The sequence below is a fragment of the Ursus arctos genome, unplaced genomic scaffold (assembly GCF_023065955.2).
Source record: "Ursus arctos isolate Adak ecotype North America unplaced genomic scaffold, UrsArc2.0 scaffold_27, whole genome shotgun sequence".
Lineage (NCBI taxonomy): Eukaryota > Metazoa > Chordata > Mammalia > Carnivora > Ursidae > Ursus > Ursus arctos.
This window is the reverse complement of record NW_026622952.1, coordinates 1,352,122-1,375,384: the sequence shown is the minus strand read 5'-3', so window position 1 is coordinate 1,375,384 and position 23,263 is coordinate 1,352,122. Positions and strand designations below refer to the sequence as shown.

General features: G+C 40.2%; 1 protein-coding gene across 6 annotated transcripts in view; it reads left to right on the top strand.

Moving 5' to 3' along the window:
• Positions 1–23,263, top strand: part of CSGALNACT1 (chondroitin sulfate N-acetylgalactosaminyltransferase 1) — a 326,878-nt gene that overhangs the window by 122,265 nt on the left and 181,350 nt on the right. For 4 of the 6 annotated variants that reach the window (XM_026485711.4, XM_057303517.1, XM_026485714.4 and 1 more), the window contains exon 2: positions 19,549–19,642. The gene's annotated coding sequence lies outside the window, so the exon portion shown is untranslated. The other 2 variants (XM_026485713.4, XM_044379263.3) reach the window with 2 other exon arrangements.

The window sequence follows — 23,263 nt, the reverse complement described above, 5'->3', positions numbered from 1 at the left end:
TACCAATAAGGCTCCTCTCTTACACCTACTGAATCTTATCTCTTGTCCATACATTTTCTACTTTCTTGAAAAGGATTATTTAGAATGTCACTGTTGTATTTCAGAGATAAAATGGTCAATAGTATAAAATCCCGTTGGAAACCTTTTAAAAGTGCAGTTTCCTGTGCTCTGGAGAGTCTTCTGCAGTGAGTGTGGTGTGGGGCTCTGAAAAGGCTCCAGTGACTGTGATGCAGGTGGGCGGTGGCCCACACTGAGAGCAACCAGAGCCCATGAAGAAACATGGGCCTTTGAGTCACAGATCAGGGTTTAACTCCTTGCTTCAGGTTTAACCGTATGGTTCAGTTTCTTTAGGTATAAATGAGGACAATGGTGTTGGGTTCACAGTGTTTCTGTTTAAACACACTATGTACAAATTCTTAGCATTTAACTTGCTACCCCAAATCAGTGAATACTAGTTCCTTTCTTTCTTTCCTCTTTAATAGATCGTGAAGTTTGTTATGTATTTGAGGCAGAGACTGTGTTACGTGTTCAATAAACCATTTCCTCCTGGTTGTGGGGAGGACTGTCCTTGTCAGTGAGGTAGGGTCCTGTGACTAGTTCTGGCCAATGGAAATTTCGTACAACTGGTGTGTGTCACTTCCAGGCTGAGATGGTTAAGAGTTTGACTTGACTTCCCTATGTGGTTTGCTTCTGCTGGCTGCAAGATACCTGAATGACACTGAGGCAGGAAAATGATAGCACCCCGATTCCCTGAGTTACTGTTTGGAAGAATGCACCCCCATTAGCTACATTAGATGGTGATTCAAAAAAGAACTCAAACTTTGTTGAGATTTTGGGGGATGGGGTACAGCGCTTAGTGTTAACTACCCCAACTAATATACTGTTAGGTGTTTAAAAACTTAAAATTATCTTTTGAATATTATATTTGTTATAATATTCTAAATATGATTTATGTAAGCTATAGGAAATATGTTCTAAAGCATGCAAGCGATTTTAGTAGGAGGCTCTGGCACAAGGAGATCTTCATTTGCGGTGAATAAAAAAATTTTTTCAAACCAGAATATTTTTGTAAGTTTCACGTATTTGTGGTCTTATGTAAATTTTATGTATAGATTTAATTCTCAAGCATCAGAAAGCAGGTCCTTATCCAAATGAAAGTTGAGATAATAGTCCTTTAAGGATAAGGGCCATCAGGAGCTGGAGTGGCAGAAGGTATAGAATCTCAGAGTATGGACACAGTTGAGGAGGTGGTCCAAACAGTCTAGGTGGGGGTGGGCCTTTTACCACTGGGAGAGTAATGCTGGGCACTGGAAGGACAGACAAAGCGTCTTTAGCACCTAACTGACCACACCATCTCTCACTGTAAAATAGAAGAAGATTCTTGTGTTCCATGGGATAGCTGCCCTGGGTCCAGATCCAAAGTATTTAACCATTTGCCTCCACGGACCTCCTAGACCTAGGATCAGGTAGAGGTCTCTTTTTAGGCACAGGGTCAATATATGGTTTTTAATAAAATGACAGGTCTCTCAGGTCAGCAGATCACTGAAGGGAAGAGATACTTCACCACTTTCAGTGCAGAGATCCAAAGACCCTTCTTGACTTATATTTTCATTATCTTTCAGTTCTAAGTAGTTTTTGTTTCATGAATTATTTAAAAGTTTATTGGTTAATATCCAAACACCTGGGGATTTTTCAGTTCTTTTTGTTATTGATTTCTGGCTTAATTTTACTACAATCAGTGAACCCACTCTATATAATTTCAGTCTTTTGAGCAATTTGTTGAGACATGCTTTCTCTCTCAGCATGGAGTCAATTATAAACATTCTATTTACTCCTGGAAATGATGCACATTCTGCAGATGTTAGGTATAGTGTTCAAGAGTATTAACAGTATTGTTTAATTAGAAAAATGTGTCGGACCAACTTTGTGCTGCTTATAATAGACACTTCTTAAATTAGGGATATGGAAAAGTTAAAAGTAAAGGATAGAAAAATTGATTTTCTCCTGTTTATTGTATTAACTCCTGAGAGAGGTGTGTTAAAATGTCTCAGATTATGGGTTACTGCTTATGATTATTTCTCCCTTTAGTTCCTTCACTTTATGCTTTCTATGTTTTGAGGCGGTATTGGTACATGCATGTGAACTACAGAATTGTTTTATCAGTCTGATGACAATGGTTTGTCCCTTAAAGTCTACTTTGGTTAATATAGCCCTTCCACCTTTGTTTGGGATAGTGTTTGCAAGTTGACTTTTTAATCCTGTTACTGTCAAACACTCTTTATCTTTATGTTTAAAGTATGTCTCTTAAAAGCAGCAGAGTTAAATTTCATTGTGTATCTGGTTTGTTAATCTTTGTCTTTTAATTAGATGATTTAGTCTGTTTACCTTTAATGAACTCTATTTGGGTTTCAATCTACCAGCTTACTCTTTGGTTTCTATTTTCCCCACGTGTTCTTTTTTGTTTTTCTCTCCTTTCTTGCCTCATTTTCAATTAAGCATTTTTTATTTTTCCATTCTTTTCCTCTGTTCCATTGGCTTGTTAATTATCCATCCTTTTATGTTCTTTGGAGAGGGTACACCATTCATATTTGACTCATTAAGGCTAATACAGATTAGTACTTTTACCACTTCCTGGACAATACAAGGACCTTAGAACGCCTTAATTCCATTTATATTCCTCCCAGACTTTTGTGCTATTCTTTTCATATATTTTGAATAACTCCAAGAGCATAGATAGCAGTAAAATGTAATAAAATTAATGGGAAGTGATGAATCTTGAATATTTTATGTCTTTTTAAAAATGTTAAATATAATTTATGTAAATATAAGTTTATATAATTTATTTTTAATAATGATTGTGTTTAACAACCAGCTTGCAATATTCTTGAAAATGTAATAATGATCTCTTGTGAGCCAATATTAGCTGGCTCAATTACACCACTGACTGAGGCCATTTCTTTTTTTTTTTTTTAATGATTTTTTATTATATTATGTTAGTCACCATACAGTACATCCCCGGTTTCCGATGTAAGGCTCGATGATTCATTAGTTGCGTATAACACCCAGTGCACCATGCAATACATGCCCTCCTTACTACCCATCACCAGTCTATCCCATTCCCCCACCCCCCTCCCCTCTGAGGCCCTCAGTTTGTTTCTCATAGTTGACTGAGGCCATTTCTTATAATGGGAGCCAAGTTTAATAAAGATAATCCTTGGAATTACACACATCTCAGCATCCAAACATCGGTATTTATGACCCCTACACAATAAAACAACAATCATGTTTTGCCAAGTTCAACAAATAGGGGCACATTTGGCTGATGACCTGGACAAAGGAATTGAAAAAGAGTTTGTAAATGTGCAACAATGAAGCACCTGTATGGTGGAAATGCAATATAACAGTGTGCTCCTGTGCATTTCTTCCAAACTCTGTATTCGGTGGTGGTCATGTTATAGCTTGAAATTGGTCACGTTCGACTATTTACACGTTGACATTTACATTAGGGTGTGATTTATTGTTTTGTGTTCTAGACTTAAGAAAATGATGAGGAAATTTGCAGCTTCAACTAATAGTGTCTCCTGTCTGTAGCATTATATCATGAACAGCACAAAAAAATTGTGGAAATATTCTTCTAATAGTAGAAAAAAACCCTATCTGACTCAGCAAAAAAATAACTTTTACCATTATAAGTAAGCGATATCTTATATCTTATCCTTAATATAAAATAAAATGTCAACAAGCCTCCACATTGGAACCATTCTCGTTTGTCAGTTTCAACCATAGGTGTTTCTACAGACACAAGAATTTGGCAAAAGCTAATGTATGAATTGGCTATATGGAATTTATGATAAAGAATGCTGGATATTTTATTATTATTTGTAAATTGCATACTAATACTCTATACTAGTAAAATTGGTAACTAATTTATGTGTATAGGTATAGATGTACATGCAACTTTCTTCCTGGAGATCTGGTTCTAAAACCAGCATAATTTGCCCTCATACCACTGACCTCACTCCTCCAAAACTGTAGTTAGAAGCATTGTTATTGACTCTCCTGACCTTCTTAAGAATCCTAGGGGAAAAGTTAACAGATGTTACTGACTTCAGTGTAACAATTGCTTCTTTCTACATTTCTTTGTTCTACTGGAGTCTTCCTAGAACTTGGACTAGTTGTCTTCTTATCACCTCTGTGAAAACTCCCAAGGCCTCAAGGTCTTCACAATATTTTTATAGTTTTTTTTTAAAGCTTTGAGTTTCTCTGGTTGTGTATTTAGAATACAAAAAGTAGGTAATTCCTCTTCTTTTATCTAAAAGATTTTTCTGCTATGTGTCATCACCTCTGAAGCTTTTACTTCCCAGAGTTTGTCTGACAGATTTTGCATCTCACAACCCCCTTGAGCACCTTTGCTCCTTCTGATGGTCCTGCTTTCAACTGAGAAGGAGCATCTGACAAAAGCTCTGGGTCAGGCGCTACCAACAGGGTGTTTGTTGATACCCCCTTTCTTGCCCAATACCCAGAACTCAGGATATCTTAACAGTAAAAGATAATATTTTGAATAAATTTTTATTTTCTAGCCCTGGGAAAATCCTCTATACTATATAGTAATAGTGATCATTTAATGAGTGCTCACTGTGGATCAGTTACTGACTTTTGTGCTTTCTCCTTCTATCACCCTCATGATTAACCCCCTCAAGTAAGTTTCATCACTATCCTCATTTTAGAAATAAGGAAACTGAGGGGCGCCGGAGTGGCTCAGTTGGTGGTTAAGCGTCTGCCTTCAGCTCAGGTCATGATCTCAATGAGGTCCTGGGATCGAGCCCTGCATGGGCTCCCTGCTCCGTGGGGAGTCTGCTTCTCCCTCTCCTTCTGTCCCTTCCCTTCTCCCCCTACTCATGCTCTTGCTCTCTCTCTCTCAAATAAATAATATCCTAAGAGAAAAAGAAATAAGAAAACTGAGATTTAAAAAGGACAAGTTGCCCAACGTTTCTAGTGGCCAGACCAGGATTTGAAACCAAGTTCTTCTGGTGCTATAAGAACTATATTATTCTGTGACTTGTCAACAATGTCTGTCCTGTTTCTCTTTTGTCTCTCTCAAGTAACCTCACTGGCCTCTGCTTCTTATTTTCTTGTCAGAATTAGTGAGTATTCCTTGAAATTTAAATCTGAGGACAGGAACATTTTGTTATTGTGACATGACAGTGTGAACTATTCAAAAATGTTTTTTGAAAAAGGAGAGAGTGAAAACTTTGAATAGTCTCCTCCCTTTCCCTCACTCCACATGAAGATGATCACCACGTCCCAGCTCCTTGTCTTTTAAACCTATCCCTTGTCGGGTACCAGCCCTCCTTGGTACAGGCCCCCAGTCCTTCACGGTTGGGTAACTGCTGGAGCCTCTTATTGGTTCCACACCTTGGGTCCTTACCTCTCCAGCCCAGCCTCATCATGGTCCTCCAAAGAACATTTTAAAACACAGGTATGACCATTTCAATTTCTTGCTTAAATTGATTTAGTGACTCCATTGCCCATAATTCCTTCACTTAGTGGAGGTTTTCAGCCTTCTCTATCACCTTACCTGCTTCCACTTTCCCATGAGTATCTGAAATTCCAGCCACGTTCAACTTCTCTCAGGTTCCAAACTCTGTCATACTTTATGTCTGCTTTTTCTTTGGGTCCCCCTGCCTACAGTGCTGTTTTCTTATCTCCCATTTTCTTCCATCATCTGCACTCCCACCTGCTTTTCACAACTCAGATACAAGTACGATTAGCCTAATTGGATTAGCTGCTCTTTCCCTTGCTCCCGTGGCAGCCTACATTTGCTCCCTCATACGCCTTAGCCTTCCAAATTGTGGATGGTGGGGGAACAGATAATCTGTGAGATCCCTGAGGGCAGGAATTGTAGCCTTACCATAGAATGTGACAGTTTGAAAGCCCTCAGTACATTTATATTGGATGAATGAGTGATGAGAGGTTTGCTTGTTCAATCACCTGTCCTCCATTAAAAATTTCTCCTATAAGAGGTAAAGATTTCATTATGGAAGAAAATGGGTGGTGGCTATAAATCCAGTGGGAAGGAAAAATTCAGAAGAGATTACAAATGCTGCTGTGCTAAGAAAACGTGCTGGCTAAGAACTTGGGGGAGTCATTTCACCTCTCTGGACTTTGATTTCTAGGAGAATGAAGGTTGGATGCCATGATTCCTAAGTTTCTTTAGGTTGGTGAATACCATCCTTACAGTCACACTTAATAGCCATTTGTATTATAATTTTTTATTGGTGTTTAGAACTTCCCCAAAGATCTAGAATCTGGTTATTCCCTAATCATGATAGTGAGTACAAATCTCATTTTAAGCATATAGGAATATAATGACTTTTATTGGGTTCCTCTTTTAAAAGCTTACCTATTCTTCCTTCAAATTGTTAAATAAATGACATGTTAACATAAATCAGTACAATTTTATTTTAAGATACCCTAACATGTCAAAATATATACATCAAAATGAAGGCAGAGTAATTCAATGACGGTACTTTGGGAAGCTATTCCCATAAGAATGTCTTCGCTTAAAATATTTTTGGAACTTCTCGTTCAGAATTATCCTTGAGCACTTGCACGATCTTTTTTCTAACGTTGGCAAATCTGTCTTTGTAGGACAGATTTGTGAACAAAGTAGGTGATCAAGCTGTATTATCATTTTGTTTATTAGTTTACTTGCTCTTCTTAGGAAATAATGTATGTTCATTTGGAGAGCATAGAATAAAAAGAAAAATTAACAAGTTTATATTCCACTTAAACATTAATCAGTCCTTGGAAGAAAACACCAGAAATTATGGGGTTTACAGCCTGAAGGTGATTGAGGTTCAGAATTCTCATCCAACACAACAAAATTTTTTCTGTCTGCCTTGTCAGTGCCCTGGGGTGGAATTTGTTTGCGTCTGGAATTTTGAATGTGTGATTCATATAAGGAAGCAAAATACCCCCATACTTTCTTTTTCATTTATCTTGGACTTCAGACCCTCTTTTTTTTTCCCCTGCGGAAATATAGGGGAAAAAAAAGTAACTATAGATCTCCCTTAATTTAACCAGAGTATTATTTTGGTGCATTTTTTTCTAATTTTAACAATGTGTCATGTGTGTTTTCTTTGGGACAAACTGAGATCCTACTGTTCATGCCTTGTATCTCGCCTCTTCTTAGTAGTGTATGATTGCCATTCATTAAATTTTTAAAAACATGCTTTTTAGTGGGTACATTTTATTCTATCATATATATTCATATTGTACTCTCCATTTTCCTATTGTCTTCATAGTAGTAGCATATAGATATCTATTTGGCTGTACCCACAATGATAAAAAAATATTATAAATTAAAATATATTTGTCAGTTTGATAAATTAAACTGTTTCTTAAGAGTGGAATTTTTGTTATTAATGAGGTTGAACTGTTTCACATTTTCTCTGTCTTGTTAAATGTTCTTTTGCCTTAAATTTTGCTCTGATATAAATATTGTCATCCAAACTTTCTTTTCATTTGTGTTCTCTAGATCCGCCTAGCTCTTCCTTTTATTTTAGATTTCTGGGTCGTTTGGTTTTAGACTTGTCTTATAAACAGCATATAATTGGTTGTTGAGCATCTTTGTTTTTGTTGGGGGATGTTTAACCCATTTACATTTATTGTCATATTTGTTAAGTTTGATCTTTGATCAATTTAAAAAAACATTTCTACTTTATATGCTTCTTGTTATTCTAAAAAGAATATGTTATATGGATTCTATTTTTGTTTCCTTTCTAGTGATTTAAAAGTCACACATCCAGTTTTTATTCTTTTGCTGCTAATTTTGTAGTTTTAAAAATAAAATGGGTTTATTTGACTCAAATTAGTTCTAAAAGCTCATCTAAAAGGAGTGTTCAAAAGAAATCATGGGGGGTGCCTGGGTGGCACAGCGGTTAACCGTCTGCCTTTGGCTCAGAGCATGGTCCCGGCATTATGGGATCGAGCCCCACATCAGGCTCCTCCGCTATGAGCCTGCTTCTTCCTCTCCCACTCCCCCTGCTTCTGTTCCCTCTCTCGCTGCTGTCTCTATCTCTGTCGAATAAATAAATAAAATCTTAAAAAAAAAAAGAAATCATGGGCAATAAGGTATTATTGGATTCAGTGTTTATCCTTTCACGTAGACTATTCTGAGGGACAAAAGTCATTTGATTTCAAGTGTTGATACTTTCATGTAAAAAAAAATCATGTTTTATAATAAGGTCAGCTTAATGAGCGTTACTTCACCAATTTGACCCTTTGGTTAGGTACTCTTTCTCTGTTATACACCCTGCCTTCTTTGTTACCCCTCACGCTGTCTTTTTTTTTGTTTTTTGTTTTTTTTGTTTTATTCTATTTTTTTTCGAATAATTGTTAATATTTTTATTTTTATTTTTTAAATGTTTTTTTATTATATTATGTTAGTCACCATACAGTACATCCCTGGCTTCCGATGCAAAGTTCGCTGATTCATTAGTTGCGTATAACACCCAGTGCACCATACAATACGTCCTCACTCTGTCTTTAACATAAGGACAGGAGAGCAACCAGTCAGTGGCAGGTGAGGGCAGCACGGTGTGACAGAAATAGCTCTGAATTGTTGGATCTTGGATAAATCACTTTCCTTCTGGGCTTCAGTTTCCATATCTGGAAGTTTAAGAGGTTGGAGTACATAATCTCCGAGGCCACTATTTGTAGCTTTAATCTTAAATAATTAAACAAATCTTATTAAACACCTATTTGCATAGCTTCAATACCAGGCCCTATATAGAATGACAAACACAAAAACAATCTATGTTTAAAAGTAAGAAAAAGAGAAGTTACTAAGCTGATGAGATCCTGTATCTTGGTCTGTGTGCTGGTTACATTGTGTGTAGTATGTAAAAACTTCACTGGGCTATACCTTTAGGATGAGGGTACTTTAATGGCTTTACTTGTGTATTTTATACCTCAACAGGTTGGAAAACTAAACCGAAAAAAGAAAAAAGAAAGGAAGAAAAGAGAAAAGAAAAACTGGCCAGATGTTTAAAGGTTGTAATTATGAGTCAGGATGGTGTAATGGAGAATCCACAGAAAGTAGATAGTGAGTTTAAATCCTGACAACATCAAATATTAGCCTTGGAATCTTGTGCACATTACTCAACCTCTTGAGACTCAGGTTTCTTAGTGAAAATAAAATTTGTGGTTTCTACTTTATGAGGCAGTCAGGGGTATTGAATGAGTGAAAAGGCACATGAAAGACCTGGCATGTAGTAGGAGATCAATACATATTTTTAAAAAGAGGCAGTAAGAGTATAAACAAACGTATATGACAGATTGGAAGAACGAAAAGATTTTACATCATTCTTTTGAAATCACCCCAAAATTAATAAATCCCAGAAAACCCAGTGTTAAAGAGACTATGAAGAAAAAGCTAGGCTTATATTTCTCTGGTGATGTGCAAACTGGAAATGCCTCTTTTGGAGAGCCATCTGACAATTTATAATAAAAAATCACCCAGTGTATAATTATGATCTTTAAACTATTAATCCCACCTTTTGGATTATAGCCTGAGGAAATAACTCCAAAAGGACAACCAAAATTTATTTATTCAAAAATGCTTGACTGGGTTATAATAATGTGTGGAAGCAACTAGCTGCAAGATGGCTAATTAAACATTTTAACGATGCAGTGGAATATTGTTCCATTTAAAATGACAGATACATGGAATAAGTAGATGTATGGAGAATTCAAGCAAAAAATTAGAAAATAGGGTGCACTCAGTGAATACAACCCCATAAAACCTATGTCTGTGCAATGACAAAGGTTAGAAGTGAATTTTGTAAATTTCTGGTTCTATGTGGATAAAGGGTGATTATATTTTAATTTTTGGTTTATTATAGTATAATGATTGCTAAGTGAGTCTAAAAAATTAAGTAAAAACATTATATGTTCTAAGATGGAACAGGGTATCTATGGAAATAGTGTATAAAATACAAAATAAAAATGTACAGCTGGTATATAGGTAAAGTTATAGAAAAATAGACGTTGTATTCCTCAGAATATTGAAGAGGTTGCCTCACCAATGCATTGTGAAAGGAGTTATCACTCTCAAGAAATGCTTTTCCTAGAAATAATTTCCAAGTCAGCTAAAATGCCAAAATATGGAGATGAAAATTCATGAGAGAAGTTGTTCTGAAAGATACCAAGTTCCCCATCAGTGGCATTTTTTTTTCCAGCTGCCTTTTCTTCTTTCTTTTCTTTTGTGATAAAGGAGAAGGTTTTATAGATGCTGAAATGGTTTACAATTGCCTTATTTAGTTGCTCTTATTTTTTTATGTCTCCCCAAAGGGTCACAAAATCCATCATTTAAAAAGAGAAAATGATGTGTTTTTAGTGCAAAAGGAGAATAGCCACTTTAGAGAACCAATAGGAATGGAAATAAATGGAATTGGGCACCTATAGCCATAACATACTAAGTACTTGGGAGCATCTCAGATGTCAGAAGCTTCACAGGGAAAATGGAATGAAGTGCTGGCTGGTGGGGTACTTCTTTTCATCTCTGGAAGGCCTACATCAACTTGTTAGTGGTTTTGAAGTGAAAGACTCTTGGAGTGCACAGGAGAACATGGCAGGCCCGGGTTGAGGGATGCTCCTCGTTTCCCTGAGAATAGAACAGCTTTGGGAAATAACGAAGGCATTTTCTAGATGTGAGAGGAGTCTGGGTGTTTCAGGAGATGGAGGGCGCTTTGTATCTGAAATGTGTTTGGTGGCATGGAAAATTTTTGACCCAAGTTATAAAATGCAAGGAATATTCCCCAAAAGAGGACTGGCAAGAATCAGGAAGGAGTTTTAGAAATCGATTACTCCAAACTCTTAATTTTGCCAAAGAGGAAACAGACCCAAGGGGGGGGAAATGGCTTGCCCAAGGTTACAGTCACCAGAGAGGACATGGCCAAAACCAAGTCTGTTGATTTCTGGCCATTATTTTCCTGCTCTATCTTGCTGAATTGCCCTTACCATCACTTACCATCACCATCACTTCACTACTGACCTTTTCTGCATCTATCACGCAAAAGATGAGCCTTCAGACTTAGAAATGTAGCCCTTTAATTCACAAAGAGTTCCTTTAAGCCATCAGAGGTGTGAGTCAGCAAATCGTGATCCACTATTCCAGGATCCTGTTTGTCTAGCAGAGGGGAGAGAAGTTTCATTCCAAGAGCTTGATTCTGGAATCAGAGTTCATATCCCATGGTTCATATCCCAACTCCACCGCTCAGATAATGGCTGACATGAAGCGAATTATTAAACCTCTCTGAGTTTTGGTATCATCTGTAAAATGGAGGGTCATAATAATACCTATCTTTTAGGGCCCTTTGGTGAGGATTAAATGGGCTATCCCATTAGACGGGGGCCTGGGTTGTAGTACGTGTTCAATAAATGGCAGCTATTGTTACTGTTGCTCTGGGGATAGTTAGAACTATTTCTGTCAAAAGTCTTAAGGAATGAACTTTTTTATTTTTTGAGGGAGTAATGGGTATTATCTAGGTGTGGTGCTTAGGTGCTCAGAAAGACTTTTCTGGGATTGTAAAACTTCCTGAACTTCCAACGACGAGGAATCTTTCTCTGGTAGGCTTTTATGGATCTAGTGTAGCTTTTTTTCTGTACCTTTTATCCAACAACTATCTTAATTACCCCAAATGTAGCTACTCCTTTAATTTTTTTCCTTGTTTTTGTCTCTCAATAATTTTATAGCTTTATTGAGGTGTAATTGATATGTAATAAACCCACATATTTAAAGTCTGCAGCGTGATTAGTTTTGATATACACATGAAACCATCACCAAAATCAAGACAATGAACATAATTATCACCAGCAGAATTTCTGTGTACCGCTAGGTAATCCCACCATCCTGGTCCCTCCTGGTCCCTCCCAAACCCCCAACCCCGTCCTCCACCAAACACTGATCTGCTAGAATTTTATATAAATGGAATCATATAGTATGTTTTTTATTTGTTTGGCTTCTTTCACTCAGCGTAATTATATCCATGTTGATACATGTATCAATTGCTCATTTGTTTTTATTGCTTAGTACTCAATAATTTTTTCTTTGTTTGGTCTTTACTCCTGTCTTGTTTAACTGGCCATGATATGGGATGACAACACATTTTGATGATTGAAAAATATTTATTGATTAAATATCTGTGTTTCCTGTTCTTATTTTCTATTTAATTGCTGTCCAGTATACATAGTAAATAGTACACAGCAATTTAGGCTCCCTGAGAGTAACACCCATTTGCATTCTGTATGCATGTTTTAAAAAATGGTGTCCATAAGCAGTATTATTATTTATTTATTTGAAGGTTGAGATTAAAATTTTCTCCCATCTCTTTGGCTCTCAATATTAAAAAAAAGCATACTTCCATTGGCCTAACCCAATGAATTGATTGAATAAATTCAATTATATAAATATTTACACAGTTTTTGTTTTTACAGTGAAATATTTATACTGTTATGTTACCATCCTTTTTTTGAAAATGTGGGCAGTATGTTCTCAATTCCCTTGCAACTAGAGCATGACATGAAATAAACTAAAAAATTGATACAGCAAAAGTAATACATTTGCAAAATAATGACAGATCATTTAGGAGGGAAGTCCATTTTTATAATGACTTTTTACCAATACCGTAGTATCTCTCAACTATTGACATTCTTGCATCTGGGAAGGAAGAAGATAAAGATTACCATTCAAAACGCCCATTCAAGTTTGGTGAAAGATTTAATTTCGTCTATCGCAGTGTCACGAGCCCTGTGAATACTGTAAATCAAGCCTTGGTGCCAGAAGTTTGGAGACTTGGCAGTGTGGAGGGGAGAGTTTAGCCAGAGGGAATCATAATGCCAGAGAAAACAAACTTTACCCATCTTGCATCTTAAACTTGTGTTCTAAGCGGTTGTCCTGAGTGCTCTCTTTGCCTGAGAAGCTGGGGGATGCAGTCATTGGAAAACTGAGCCCGTAGTGAAGATGTACATACTGACCTTGAAGAAGCTACAGGCATTCGAGAGGCAGATGGAGGTTTATATGGAACAGTGAGAAGAAGGTGTGGTTTCTGTACTCGAAGGTGACTTGGAGATTATCTGGCCTCAACTTTCATTTCGCAGGTGACCAGCCCAAGGTCATAATAACTTAATAGCAGAACTGGGAGCAGACGTGCACTTTCTGAACCACAAACTCACGCCCTGTCTGTGTTGCTGTTGTACTGGGACTGGTGTGCTGGTGTGTGAGGTGTTAGACTGTGTGATTTGTTCTCTCTGAGCTGCCCTGCGTAGGGGTCTGTTGTCTGGGACATCGCACCTCGATGAGCTATACCTCTCGAGCATTGTGTCTTCTTTGAGCTTGTCCTTTTTAAAGCTCCCTTCCCTACTTGTAGCATCCAAGTCTAAATGCTGTCCTGAATCTTCATCATTTGTCCGTGTAGCTTGTTCCCAGCTGTCACATGTCTAATTGTCCACAGGGATTCTTAGTGTGGGTGGTGAGCAACAGATGAAGGTCAGCCCCCTTCACCGGGAATCCCTGGCTTAGGCCAAACGCTTTATTTTACAGACCTGGAAACACAGGCAAAGAAGTTATGGACTTAGCTGAAGTCTCACAGTAATGCATTTAAGACGATGTCTTAGTCAGCTTGGGCGGCTATAGCAAAATACCATCGACTGGGGGTCTTATCAACAACAGGCCTTTACTTCTCACGGTAATGGAAGCTGAAAGTCCATGGTCATGGTGTCAGCATGGTCAGGTTCTGGGTTGCAGATAGCTGACTTCTCACTGTGCCCTTGCATGGTGAGAGAAGAGCTAGCTAGTTTTCTGGCCTCTTCTCAGGGCACTAGTCCCGCTCGTGATGGCTGCTCCACCCTCCTGACCTAATTACCTCCCAACGGCCCTACCTCCAGATACCATCACACTGGGATTAGAATTTCAATACGCATCTTGGGAGGGACACAAACATTCAGTCCCCAACTGATGAAAATCCAAATCTGTTGTTCTGCCTGGGACAAAGTACAACAGATCTCCCTGAAACACTGTTCATGCCTCATTAGCGTCTGCGATAGTAGGGAGCACATGCCGCGCAGCTGCAGGGTCTAATGGGGCGGAGCCGGCCCAGAAGAGTGTGTTAGGGGAGGATGTCTAATCAAATCGCACGTGAGTGTGACTGCGGCACTGCGGGCCGTGTGCTGGAAAGTAACTCTTTTATGGAGGTACGTCAACTGTCTGCATCTTAACAGATTTAAGAGAGAGATGATGTTATTGTTCTCACAACTAATGGCAAACAGAGCAATGTAGTATCTTTCCAAGAGACTGCATATAACTCTCTCCTTTCCAGTTCAAATTAGTCCATCTTCCTTTCTGCTCTAACAGTATATTATTTGGATTTCTGTGTAGGATGTGAGTCATTTCATTCTTGAACGTGTTAGTGGTTCACGGGTTGATAATGTGGGGATGGCTCAAATGGGGAGCCCACGGGGACCCACTGCCTGGCTTGGGAGGCACTTGGTAAATCTTTATAAAGAAAATATTATTTGATACCCTTTAAGGTGTTAATAGACCCATACATTTTATTTTTTTTAAATTCAATTAGCCAACATGTAGCACTTCATTAGTTTCAGATGTAGAGTTCAGTAATTCATTAGTTGTGTATAACACCCAGTGCTCATCACATCACGTGCCCTCCTTAATGCCCATCACCCAGTTACCTCATCCCCCCATCCACCACCCCTCCAGCACCCCTCAGTTTGTTTCCTATAGATAAGAGTCTCTCATGGTTTGTCTCCCTCTCTGATTTCTTCCCATTTGGTTTTCCCTTCATTCCCCTCTGGTCCCCTGCTCTGTTTTTTGTATTCCACATATGAGTGAAACCATATGATAATTGTCTTTCTCTGACTGACTTATTTCGCTCAGCATAATACCCTCCAGTTCCATCCACATCGATGTAAATGGTAAGATTTCATCCTTTCTGATGGCTGAGTAATATTCCATTGCAGATATATACCACATCTTCTTTATCCATTCCTCTGTTAATGGACATCTAGTCTCTTTCCACAGTTTGGCTATTGTAGACATTGCTGCTATAAACATTGGGGTGCAGGTGCCTTCAGAACAGTACATTTGTATCTTTGGGGTAAACACCTAGTAGTGCAATTGCTGTAGACCCAAACATTTTAAAAGACACTTCAAATAATTTAGCAATATAATTTTGTTCATAGTCTTGATAGTTCTGCTAATAGTATCTGAGATTATCCCCATTTATCAGGACGAAAAATTGAAGAAAATAAGAGTGACCTACTTCACTGGAAGGATTAGGAATAAGAAAGAGATAAAGAGATATCTTCTTATTTAGTCTGCTTCTGTACATGCTAGATCAGGACATAGTGATCCTGTTTTTCATTTCACAGGAAAACAGAAGAGCAACATTTTTGGGGAAACTCGTGACTTTTAAAGTCAGTTGTCCTCCAAAACATACTATTTTCAGCATAATTATTTAATGTGGAAGGAATGTGGTCAAGAATATAGTTACATGTGATTTATAATGTGTAGCATGCAAGGGCACTTTCTTTTCTGAAACATTTTTTTAAAAGATTTTATTTGAGAGAGAGAGAGGGCATAAGAGAGAGGGGAGCGGGGGGGGGGGGGAGACAGAGGGGGAGGGAGAGAGGGAGAGGAAGAAGCAGACTCTGCGCTGAGCCCAACACAGGGCTCGATCCCACAACCCTGGGATCATGACCTGAGCCGGAACCAAGAGTCAGAAGCTCAGCCGACTGAGCCACCCAGGGGCCTCTCTGAAATAAATTCTTGAGCAAGATAATTTTAGAATTATCTAAATAATTATCTAAATGCACAGTTTCTGACTGTATCTCTGCTCTGTCTTCTAGTGCTGTAACATAGAGGACTCCACTGCTTTATACAAATAAAAGACGTTACCATCAAGATTTAAAAACATATACTATTATCCACATATGCACAAAGAAAAATCTCACAGGTAGCTTGAGTTGGCAGACACATATCTAGTCTCTGCCTGTCTTGGTGCCTTTCTTTTGTCGTTTTAGGCACATTGATGATGAAAGGGCTTGTTAGTCTTCCTTTCTTATTTCTCACATTTCAGTAATCAATGTGTCTGATGCGTATGTGGTTTAGATGGACTAAAGATTTAAAGATTGACATTTACGAAGGTGAGGAAGCCTTGGAGCTTCAGGTACATGGATGGGTGTTTTGTACCATTGGATCGATTGTGTTTTTGAAGCTCTTTAGAAATTAAATTGCTGGGAACTTCCACTTAGAAATTGTACATTTTACAGAATGGGTTGCTAGATTGTTAAAATATTACTGATCTCAGTGTACTCATTTTCAACATTTTTGATTGCTGTTTTCAATAGTTGATTTTTGGTGGTCTCCTTTTAATATGATTAAAAGCTGACTTATTTACGGAGTCCTGTTAATTAATGTATGTCAAACTCTATTACTGTGGGGCTGCGGTGGGGCAGACTTCCTAACCTTTAGAATCCTGCTGGAAATTTCCAAATCCAAGTATGTGATTGTTCCACGGACGTTCTCCCAGCCAGTCTGCACATCTGCCTTCTCTTGCCTTCTTTTCCCCATAACTAAAACTTGTGAAGCCACATGATTGTCTCCATAATCCTCACTCTTTATGCCAAGCGATCGAGAACACACTGGGCATCGGGCGATAGGGAAGGGGACCTCAGGTCTGGCTACAGATATTAAGACCGAGGGATGTTGTTGAGAACTATTTTCTGAATGGAACAAAGCCAGGCACTGTATCTGTACACCTGCAGTTGTCTTCCTGGGTTTAGCTTGTATTTTGAGCATATGCTACTTGTCTAAGAGTGTGTTTTTGTCATTGTGATTTCTTATAAAGGATGAGGGATTCAGGGGATCGGGGAGGGGCTGTCTTCTCAAGGCCTCGATGGCAACCTTTGGCATATCTGCCAGGCCCCCACTTTAAGCAGTAGAAGCCACTGTAAGTCCCATACTCGCTTAGAGAACCACACATGAGGACTAGTACTGCAGGTAAGGTCATGTTGCATGATAGAAAAAGTAAAGGCTTGTTTTTCCTTTTTCACTCCAAAGCTTTGGTTTTAGTCCTGGCTTTAGCATGTACCAGTAGGAAGGTTTCTTAACCCCTTTGAGCCTCATTTTCCCCATTTGTAGAATGGGAATATTAACACACATATGCGTAGCATTGTTGTGCGGATTGAATGAGTTCGTATGTAATGCAGCTAGACGGTGTATGACATATTGTAGTTGTGCAGTTGCTGTCCCTTGCCTTTCTTCCAGTAGAGGGTGTGTCCAGTTGAACATACCCACTTCTCCCTGACGGACCTTCGGTTTACCTTCAGTAATTTTCCGTGATGCTAATTCACGTTCCACCCCCATCTCTAAGGGAGTCTTGTCAGTGGTTCTGCCTTCCTGTCTCTTTCCTTTTCCATCACTAGCTTGAGATGACTGCTTTCTGGGGGAACATGGTGTTTGGAACTGCTAAGGAGACAACGTACTTCCCAGAGCCAAGGATCTGAGTTTTAATGAGTTCTTTCACTAGGAAGAGAGGGAGGCTCTGGGCCATCCTGTGGCTCTTACCCTGCAGTTTGGCATTGCTAGGGCCAGGCACTTAGAAGCTGGATGAATGCGGACTACTGTGTGTGGATAAAAAAAACTGTGAATGTTTCTCTTCAAGTTGCTGGAGAGAGAAGTACAAATTAGATTATTAATGATCATATGGAGGTATGAGCTGACAGTCTATTTAGTTTCATTATTAAAACAAGTGTGGTTTTGGACGATGCGGATGTTTCCCCCTTTTATTTAGATGGCAAAGAACATTCATTAAGGATATCAATAAAGACCACGTCAGTGATTTAGCCTCCAAAGCTGCCCCCTGAATGCTAAAAGACAGCAAAGAAAATTTAAGTGGTTGAGAATGAGAATGTGAGATTGGAAGCCAAATTATAAACTCATTTCAACTCTTGGCCTGCAGGCGCTGGAATAACATTATTTGTTGTCAAGGATGCAAAACAACTCAGATTCAGGTCCAAGTGATTATTCCACTTTGGCATTGCTGCCTTTCTGCCTACAGCAATTCCATTTGGACATAGATTAATTAGCCAGGCAGGGGCGGAAGTGTTGGTGGTGAGAGCAAAGGCGGAAGGGGCAGAGCTGCAGCCCTGAGTCGCTGTGGAGGGCACCGCTCTGCGCCCCAGGCTGGCCCAACCCACTTGAACCTTAAATCCGCAGTAAACTCGGGAGAGGGTGCGGATCCAAATGGACTCGGAGTTGTACTGACTGTTACTGGCGATGCCTCAGAGAAAACCTTCAAACTTAGCAAAAATGGGACAGATTCGTGTAGACACATCCGCTGTCCCCATGGAGAACGGACGAGCGGTGGCAGGCCCGAGGGGCTTCCCAGTCTTGTGTTTGGCATTCTGGACCTTTGTATTCCTACCTGTGAAACGGGAACAATCGTGGTTTACTTTTTGCTGTTACTTGAGTTATAAAGATCATGAACACTCCTGGGAAACTGTTAATGAATCGAAGATAGCATTGATGCAGTTATTAGCACTTCTTCAACAGGAGCGCGTAGTCCCTTTCCCTGCCTTTGCTTCGGGCGTGTTTTGCTTGTACCTCTTTTCCATCTGCTTTGATCTTCGTGGACACATCTGTGGCCTCCAGTGGAATCCCTTAAAGGCAGGGGCGGCGAGGGGCGGTCGCCGTTCCCCGCGGTGCCGGACTCGGCCTGGACCGCCGGTGCGCGAGGGCGGCGGGCGGCGCAGGCGGGCGGTGCGGGGGTGGGCCGGGGACCCGCGGGGCCGTGCGCGCGCCCCCTCCCCGCCGCGCCCGCGGGACAGCGCAAGCCGCGCGCCGGCCCCGCGGGGCCAGCCTGGGGACGCGCGCTCCGAGAGCCCGGCTTTCCCGGCGGCCCGGGACCCTTTGGAAGCGTGTGCACCCTTTCCGTCCCTTGGGCAAAACTTCAGAAGGATTTGCTCTTTTCTAACATTTCATTCCATGAAAACATTGGGAAAAAAAAAAAATCGGTGGCGCTGCACGCGGTGCCTGCAGAGGGGGCAGCACTCTCACTCCTGACCCCAACCTGGGAGCCCGAGTGCCTTCAGGCGGACAGAGCGTGCGAGCCGAGCCGCGAGTTCAGAAGCAGCGCGTGGGCCGCGGGCACGTTTCTTTCTGGCAAGGTTTGCTTTTTGGGGGGAGGTTCCTTCGCAAGGCAGTGTGCTTGCTTTCACGCACACTGCTATAGGGCTTTCGCCGTTCATTTTAAACCTTGTGTGGATGTGTGTATGTGAACAAATATTTTGTATTTTACCCATTAAAATAGGGACGGGGAAATACCATCCTGCATTTTGGGGATGAATTGTATTTTATATCCTAAGTCATTTAAATTTCTACCTTTTCGTAATATCACCTAGAGCTGAGACAAGGGAATTCACAGGGGCTCCCCCTTATTTTTATTTTATTTTATTTTTATGTTTTAGATTCCTTTGCGTTTCAAGGAAAGAAGCCAAGGTATCTTTACTCAGAGGAGGAATGATGTAGTTCCAGCCTAACCTTCTTTTCTTATACTTCCAGGTAAGTGAGTCTGTTATCATAGATTGCTTAAGAAACGAACTTTGGTATGGTCTGAGATGTATTCATATTCTGGCTATGTTTGAAATGTGGTGAATTCCATTTTACTTTCAATAGTTTGATTAACAACAGATTATTATTTTAAGATATGAATACTTTTTCGAAGTGATTCAATTATTTGGCTGCCTTGAATCTTTTTATTCTCTTTGTAAAGCCTATAATCTACATTTAATGTTACCAACTTCTTTATAATTTATCTCTTCTCACAGTGGCAAATGACTTAAGCCAATAATGTAGTTAGAAGAATTACATAATTCTTCTTAATATTCACTTGAATAGGAACATTTGTTCTCCTTCTGGAAGTTGTGACAGACTATTAAGCTTTCTCGAATATTCAGCCCATAATCAAATGGGCACCATCATTTTCACCATGATACAAAATATTTCTTTAAGTAAAATGGTTTGGGAAATTGAAGAATGATCTTCTTTTCTAACTTATATCTTAAGGTGTACTTTCTAGAATCTTGGAGAATAGTACCCCAATGGATTATATGGTTGGGTTTTGTCTGGGGACAAACGTAAAGCTCTGGAATGTTGTTTTAGTCCTGCTCTTATAACCAGTAATTTTGAGTTTCTCTGCGATAAGATATTTTATTACATTTGGCAAGACTAAACTTTAAAAAAAGCAAGAACCTTAGGGACATCATTAATGTTGAAATGCAACAGTATGAAGTCTGAAGTTGTATATATGATTTCTGTCTTCAGCAGAGCTAACCTTTTCTAGTTTTCTTTAGAAATGGTTCAACAGACATAAAAGTAAAAATAGGTAAGCTGTGCTCAGCATACGCATGTCTTCAAGAAGCTCCTCCCACCTTTCCTCTTCATTTCAGATTTCCGTAGAGGTGTTGTTCAGGATTTGTTTTGTTTAGTTTTTACTTTTGTCACACCGATTAAAATGAAAGAATGGAAGTCAAAGCATCTGATTTGACTTTACATTAATGAACTGCTTTGCATTAAAACAATAGAGCGTGCGGAGTGTAAGAGGGATTGTAACTGAGTTACTATAAATAGAAAAATAAACATGACCTTGGCCAAAATTTAATAATACAAACAAAAATAAAAATAATTCTTCACAGATTCTTTTCTGAGTAGAAACTCAAGTGGCTATCAGGCCTAAGCGATTCAGGACCAACCTGAGGGCTCTAGGAAGTTATTCTGATCTTTGGTCTTGGGCTGTTTCATGTTCTTGAGAAGGACTTGGAAGATGTAGAAGAGAACAGTGTCAGTAGAACACCATGTAGACCCTAATGATTTAAATCTTGAGATAATAGTAGAGAAGAGCCAAAGTCCACTTTGCAAAGTAGAGAAGGGTGAAAAGCTGATTAAGGTCTTCCTGGGCAAATGCAAAGTTACAGGATGTTTGTGCTCTAGTCCCAGGCTATTAGAGTAGCAAGACGGGGAAAGCTTGGGTGGCCAAACAGCGGAGCTGCAGACCGATCTGGGTTTTGGTGGTGGTCAAACCCACCAGTGCTGTGGATCCTCTCCAGCTCCATCTTCTGCTCCTCCCCCACTCACCATGGGAGCTGGAAGCTGTGCTGGTCTTCACACTCCTCTTTCTACCTGCCACACTTACTTCCTTGCCGCTCTGCTGGGGAACTTTTCTCACCCGTTAGCACTGGTTCCTACGACGAGCAACTCCAGCACTCAGAAACAGCTCCTGGGAGGCCCTGACCACAGGAGTGAAAGGGCCAGTCAGCACGTGGGAAAGTGAAGAAAGGATGTCCCTGACCTGCAGATGCCTCCTCGTTCCCTAGTCCCTGCCCGATGCTTCTGTTCGTCCCAGGGGCTCTCGGGCTCTCCTCTGAGAGCCCTGTTCTCATTTCCATGGTCTAGTCCGTTCCTTGGGGAGTGTCTGGGGAATAGAAGCTCTCTTTGTAGACAGATAACCTTGTAGGTCCTTTGTAGTTCTGGGAGCTCACGGAAAGTGACGGCCAGATAATATAAAATGGTAGCTGACTCAGTCTTTTTTGGGGATGAAGTGGGCATGATAGGTAAATACCAATATGCAGCTGTAATACAGGAACTTGGCACGTTGCTCATATTTGAAAAACCAGAGAATTAAGTAGAGCAGTTTGTGTTTTATGAATTTTTGGAAATGTTTTCAACTTTTAACTATTTCCATTGAATGGCACGAAGTGTGACACAAAGTCGGTCAGCTTTTAATGAGTGTCAGCTTTTGCTGCTGCGATTTTAATTTATCCTCCTGAGCCACCATTTGTTTTCAGCAGATGAAGCCTCTGCAGGAAAGCCAGGGCCGGGAGACCCGCACGGGCACCAGGACGGGTGCCCAGCGATGCATGCCTTCTAGGGGGCTTCATTTCTTTCTGCTGATTGACACTTAATTAGGCCTTGGGTTTTGTCGTTTCTGTTCTCTTTTGGGGCTCTGCTCATTGAGATGCCCTTTCCATCGAGTTAGTTTCTCTCTCTCAAGCCTGTGCTTTAGCCTCTCACCTCCGCGTCTGGTTCTGCTGTCCCGGACTCCCTTCCTTTCTAGGACTCGGCTCTGGACAACCTTTCCTGAGCCCCGGCGACGGAGAGGCTGGGCCACTCTGCCTCTCTATCACCTTATGTCCCCCACTGTTCACAGCTGTTCACCGGTTAGACAGCTGTCCCTTGGCCAGCATTGTCCTCACAGGAGGCCCCGTCTCTGCATTTTTAGCACCTAGCCTATGTTTGTCCTTATTCACAGCCACAAACAAGTGTTTGGATGATTTTCTGGTATCGAACACCCGCATCGGAACCTAGGCATGTCAGTATTTTAATTTGCTGAGTGCTCCGTGGTACACCTGCCTTTCCTTTACCTTTTTCTTTCCTTTAACGTGTGTATTTTCGGAGCTACCACGGAGGTTGGAGGGGAGGGACTTGAACCCCGGCGTTCTGACTCCAGCTCCAGTGCCTACTTAGTTTCATCTGTTTGAAACTTAAGTCACAGAAGGTTGGCTGCAACTCACGTGTGCACCCACAGATAAGCGGATAAACAACGTGTGGAATATACATACCGCGGAATAGCATTTTACCTTCAAAAGGAAGGAAGTTCTGCCACATGCTACAACATGGGTGGACTGTGAGGACGGGGTGTGACGTGAAATACGCCAGCTACAAAAAAAGACAAAATATTGTATGACTCAGCTTACATGAGGTATCTGGAGTCTTCAAATTCATCAGGACAGAAAGTGGGAGGGTAGTGGCATGGGGCGGAAGGAGGGGAGAATGCAGTGTTCTCTAACTGGTAGAGTGTCCATTTTGTGAGATGAAAACTTCTGGGGATTGTTGAATAACACTGTGAATGTATTGAATACTTCTAAATTACATGCTTAAAAATCATTGAGATGGCAGGGCCCTGGGTGGCTCAGTTGCTTAAGTGTCAGACTCATGGTTTCAGCTCAGGTCACGGTCTCGGGGTCCTGGGATCGGGGCCCTTGTGGCAGGATCTGTGGTCAGCACAGAGCCTGCTTGTCCCTTTCTCTTTGCTCCTCCCTGTCCTCTTTCTCTCTCTCTTGAATAGATAAATAAAAAATCTTTAAAAAAATCACTGAGATGGTAAATTTTGTTATATGTATCTTA